The sequence below is a fragment of the Nannospalax galili genome, unplaced genomic scaffold (genome assembly GCF_000622305.1).
Source record: "Nannospalax galili isolate Female #2095 unplaced genomic scaffold, S.galili_v1.0 scaffold2280, whole genome shotgun sequence".
In the NCBI taxonomy this organism is placed as follows: domain Eukaryota; kingdom Metazoa; phylum Chordata; class Mammalia; order Rodentia; family Spalacidae; genus Nannospalax; species Nannospalax galili.
The window spans coordinates 139,005-145,217 of record NW_008346434.1 but is presented as its reverse complement, the minus strand read 5'-3'; the positions used below and the strand labels follow the sequence as shown (position 1 = coordinate 145,217).

At 45.8% G+C, this 6,213-nt stretch overlaps 1 protein-coding gene across 5 annotated transcripts in view; it reads right to left on the bottom strand.

Annotated features, from left to right (window-relative positions):
- Cdc14a (cell division cycle 14A) overlaps positions 1-6,213 on the bottom strand; it is a 190,900-nt gene that overhangs the window by 171,464 nt on the left and 13,223 nt on the right. The gene's annotated exons all lie outside the window — the stretch shown is intronic.

Genomic DNA, 6,213 nt, shown 5'->3' with positions numbered 1-6,213 from the left:
GGAAGGAAGGAAAGAAGGGAGGGAGGGAGAGAGGGAGGAAGGAAGGAAGGAAGGAAGGAAGGAAGGAAGGAAGGAAGGAAGGAAATGAGGGAGGGAGGGAGCAAGCGAGGGAGCGGGCAAGGGAGGGGAAGGAAAACAAAAAATTCTTCACCAGAGATGGGAAAAGGTCGAAACACATTTATAATCCAGACTATTATCTGAGGGAAATACCAAGTTTTTTAAATCAATGGATGACTGAAATAAGTTAGATATAGAGTATGAAATAAGTACATGGACAAGGTATAAGAAAGTCAAGAGATAAGCCGGGTGTGGTGGCGCACGCCTTTAATCCCAGCACCCGGGAGGCAGAGGCAGGTGGATCTCTGTGAGTTCAAGGCCAGCCTGGTCTACATAGTGAGTTCCAGGACAGCTGGGGCTACAGGGAGACCCTTTCTCAAAAAGACCAAAAAAAAAAAAAAAAAGAAAGTCAAGAGAAAAAAGAATTCGGCTCAGGACTGAAGAGGAGAAATGAAAGGTGATTGGCTGGACACGGTGAAAAGGACGGAGAAAGGACGGGGACAAATCCTTCGGAGACACAATAAAGAAGTCCTAGGGCTCAGGAAGACGGTTCAGTGGTAAAGTGCTTGCTGCACAAGCATGAAGACCTGAGTTCACATCCTCAGGACCCATATAAAAAGTTGAACATGACAGCCCTCCTATAACCCCAGTGCTAGGGGAGAAGGAGCCGGCTGAAGCGGTCGAATCTGGGGCTGGCTGGCCAGCCAGTTTAACCCAACAGGCAAGCACACGCTCCAGGTTCAGTGAGACAATGTCTCAGAAAATAAGGTGGAGAAGCTACTGAGGAAGGCGTCCTTATGTCAGCCTCTAGCCTACACACACACACACACACACCACACCACACAACACACACACACACACACACCACACCACACACACACACCACACACACACCACACCACACACACACACCACACACACCACACGCACACACCACACACACACACCACACACACACCACACACACCACACACATACACACACCACACGTACACACCACACACACCACACGCACACACCACACACACACACCACACCCCACACCACACACACACACACCACACACCACACACACCACACACACCACATACACACACACCACACACACCACACACACATACACACATACCACACAAACACACACCACATACACACACACACCACACACATACACACACCACACGTACACACCACACACACCACACGCACACACCACACACACCCCACGCACACACCACACACACACACCACCCACACACCCCACACACCACACACACACACACACACCACACACCACACACACATACACACCACACACACCACACACATACACACACCACACGTACACACCACACACACCACACGCACACACCACACACACACACACACCCCACACACCACACACACCACATACACACACACACACCACACACCACACACACACACACACACACCACACACACACGGAAGCACACACTTTTCAAGAAATCTGAGAATGGAGCAGTTCAGACACTGGACAGTGTTTTCCCTACTCTGTCACCTACCAGTAAAAGGCCCCTAGACCAAAAGCCAAGCAAAGACCATCAATTTGTCTTGGTGGAAGGAAGGATGATTCTGGTCCCATTCAAGTAGAGAAAAAAAATGGGCATATCATTTCATTATTTGAGAGCATCCTCATCTCCAAATCAATGAACAAATGAATCTCTCCACTAATATATGAATTTCCTCTAATGAGGTTGGCAAATTATGGATCAATAACTAACATGAAACTCATGAAGTATTTAAAAGACTACCAATCAACTGTTTTTATTCAGTAAGTATTAAGAGCTAAAATCAAATTATGTTCTGTTTTGGCAGTAAAGAAATTCAAAGACTGAAGCATTTGGAGCACTGCCAGTGGAAGACGGAGGGAAGAAGGAAGGAAGGTAGGGCGTCTCCTTATGAGAGGATCAAAGGAGAGAGGGCCAAGACCAAAACAAACATTTTCCAGGATGTATTAGTTACTTTTCCCAGGATGTATTAGTTACTTTTCTGTTGCTGTGATAAAACACTATGACCAGGGCAACCTAGAGAAGGAAGAGTTTATTGGGCATATGGTTCCAGAGGGATAAGAGGCGGCCAGAGCAGAAAGCTGAATGCTCACATCTTCAAGCAGCCACAGGAAGCAAAGAGAGACAGACTAGAAATGGGCATGGCTATGAATCCCCAAAGTCTGACTCCAGTAAAGTCCTTCCTCCAACATGGACACACCTCCTAAAGGTTCCGTGACCCTCCCCAAACAGCGTCAAGAACTGGGGACCAAGCATCCAAATACATGGAGCCTACAGGGGACTTTCTCATTCAAACCACCACCACAGGGTTACTCACTGCCCACAAGCGCTGATTCTACAGTATAGATGGAAACAGAAGCTAAGCCTAGAGGCCCCTGGTCACATCAACATCCTGCTCTTCAACGTTTATGACTTATCATTATTTTGTCTTTGGTTTTTCCAGTAAACTGTAATTTAAATGAGTCTATTCCTACAGATCGCACTGCTTGAAGAGCTGTTACAATTTATTCTAGAGCTGAGAAGCTTCACGTGAAATTTTTCAACTCCTCAGCAAAAATGATAAGCTACATTCCAAACATTACCCACTCATTCAACAAAATGTATAGCCTCTAACCTGAGATGGCACTGCAAGTTAACATGTCAATCTAAGAGTTCTTATGAAACCAAAAATACAGCTTTCAAAATAGAATGAAATCGTTCTATAAGATCTTAAGGTATGCCAAATCCTTTATTTTGTGTGTGTCTGTGTGATGTGTGAATGTATGTGTATGTGCATGTTCATGGGTGTGTTGGTAGGGCTGCATAGTACCACATATGCCTGTGGAATTCAGAGGACAACTTTCCCGTGTTGGCACTCACCTTTCCATCTTATTTGAAACAGGGTCTCTTCCTCGCTGTGGAAGCCAAGCTAGTTGACCCAGGAGCTTCTGGAGAATCTCAGTCACTGCCTCCCATCTCCCCTCCTGGGCACACTGGGATTAGATACCCGTGTAACTGTATCAGGCCTTTAAAGTGATTCTGGGGATCTAGACTAAAGTCGCCAGGCTTGCGCGGCAAGTTACCTACTGGGACATCTCCCCAGCCCATCTTTAACTTTTAACATTCATGTTGGTACATTTTGTCTATTCATTCACTCCAATATTTACTGAAAGTTCACTGCCTACCAGTCCCTACCCACAAGGGGTTCACCATCTACTGAGAAGACAAATAAATATTGCAATATTATAAATGCTAAGGTAGCATTATCACTGAAATTATACAGATGTCCGTATCTCTAAAATTTGGTTGAAATTAACCAGCACTGCCTCTGGTCTACACAGCTGACATCTGCCTTACTTCTAGACTATTGTTATTACCCTCCAGCCAGAAGATAATGTTTCTGTACACGGCTAAAACTCACAACGATCACATTTTTAAGACGATCCTGATTGCTTAGTGAATACTGACCTAAAGTACAGGCACAAGTCAGAGTTCTTGGCTATGTTCTTACAGTACAACAGGCCTCTTCCTAGGGAAAAGTAGCTGAGCATCTAGCAAGCTTCCTGTGCATAGAACATTCTGATAAGGAACTGAAGGTCACTTGGAATGAAGGGATTCCAGTCCCAACTTAGTCTCTCTATTCCCCAGGCTGAAGACTTGTCCTCATCATCCACTCTCACTCCTATCCTTTGACGTATGCTTTCGGGAAAACCCAGATTCCTTAGACTGGCAGTACAAGGACCCCTTCTCCACTTAGCACCTTCATAGACCTAGGCACTTAGCAAGGTCAGGCAAGCCTTCAGCTGCGGCCACTGTAAAACAGGCAACTACAACCACTCTGCCTTAAAGCCAAGCAACAAGACCAGATGGGTGTCAAGGGACCATCTAGCATTCAGCTCTATAATTTCATGTCTTCCCACTTTGGAGCAAATCAATCAATGGAAACCCCCTTCAAACTAATGAAAGCGAAAGGCTTCTCAAGGAATGCCTCACTAAGCTTCAAATGCACTCCAACGGAAGCATTCTCAGTGCTGTAAGTTAACCCTGCTATTCACTGCAGGCACTGAAGGCAAGACACTAAGCAGACAGTATTTGTGTGGCTTTGGCAGAAACAGAGCAATGACCGATCCACCGTGCATAAAAGGCTGCCCTTCACCTTTCACAGAGCAACTGGGGCCCTGAAAAGGAAAATCATTACTCTGAAGCCAGTGGCAATGATCACATTACCCCTCTAAGCTCCTGAAATTAAAGCCAACACCATCAGCCTTGGCTTCAAGGCCCTCCGTGGTACAAAATACAGGTCCTATCACCTCTTTGGAGATGCTGTCCTCCCACTTTCTCATCAGTTAAACTCAGGCTACAGGGAACGTTTTCTGCTCCTGCCTCAGGCCTGCAGCATGCACTGCTACCACCCCTGGTCAACATCTCCTCACCCTTTAGGTCTCAGGCCAGTCATCCTTCCTCAAGGGCTTCTCTCATCCCTGTCTCTTTGGTACCCTCTCCTCACATGTGGACCCCACAGACTGAAAGTCTTTTAGAGCTCAGTGGGTAGAGTGCTTGCCTAGTATGCATGAAGCCCTTGGGTCCCTCCCTAGCATCATATAAGATGGGGTATGTTGAAATATTCCTCTAATCCCAGCACTGGGAAAGAATATTAGGAGTTCAAGGTCATCCTCAGACACATAGTCTGGGATGCATCAGGTACTGTCTCAAAACAAAAAACTCCAAGTCTCTCCTTCAGAGTACTTACAGATAATCTAAGTCCTGAATATATAAGTAATACCTTCCTTAGAACCCACTGAAGCAGAAGCTCCAGGAGAAAAGGCTGAGCTAAAATTCGCTCACCAGGTGTCCCCACTGCCTGGCCCAGGGACGACTGAAGAAATAAGTCAAAGACTGGTACATGGTTGCCTTGTTCACAAAAAGAAAAAAGAAAACACATTTCTTCCTGAATAGTCAATCACTCTAAACTGTGCCACACGATGTACGAGGAGAGATAAATCACACTTTATCAGCTTTGGGTAAACAAGGCAGAGTAGGCAAAACTGACCCAAAAAGACCTAAGTAGGAAGAGGAAATAAGGGGCCTGAGAGTGGCCAGATGACCCAGCCCCCTTGTATGGGGAAGTTGAGGCACATCCCAGTCGTCCTGACACCCCATCTTCAATACTGGCTGGCTCCAAGTGGAGCCTGCTCCAGAAATAACCTTAATCCAGAGAGACGCACCCAACTATTCATCACAGCGCCTTTTTTTTTCTAAAGGAACCCTTCAATTCTGTGAGTTTTTCCCAGCTTTAACCATCCAGAGCCCTGACTCTGGGGTTTTCTGGAACCGCAGACACATGTTCTGAGAGCACTGTGGAACCAAGTCCAACGCTGGCACTGGAGAAAAGGTGGGAAAAGCCCCTAAGGCACCGCTTCACAGAGCTACCTTGCAGTTTCCAGAAAAGACCTTTTAAACCTTCTTTATCTCACGCTTACCAAATAATAAAATATTTTTAATATTTTCAGATCTACTCTCCTGCTCAGAATCAATCATTTGATTTCCACAACTAATATAACTAACATATTAATTCCACATACTTTAAAAGATAGAGAAATATGTATAATAAGAAATCAGCTATAGGCGCTGGGGAGATGGCTCAGCCAGTGAAGGGCCTGCTGTGCGCTTAAGCATGAGGAGTTCAGATCCCCATCACCCACGTAAAAGCCAAGCACTGCAGTATGTACTTGCAATACCAGTGCTGGGAAGGCAGAGACAGGTAGGCCCCTGGAACGTGCTGGCCAGTGCGTGTACCCAAATCAGTGAGCTTTGGGTTCAACAAGAGACCCAGTCTCAAAATACTAAAAAAGCCAGTGAGGAAGACCCCGATGTTGATCCCTGGCCTCACACACACATACATATTTACTTGAACAAGTGCATACATGTAACACACACACACACACAAATAAAAATAAATATTAAAAAGAAATCAGCTGGAGCCATGTATGGTGCTGGGAGGCAGAGGCAGGTGGATCTCTACAAGCTAGAGATCTACATAGTGAGTTCCAGGCCAGCTAGGGCTACAAGGAGACCTTGCCTCAAAAATACCAAAAAATACCCCCCAAAAAGAAACAAACAAAGAAGG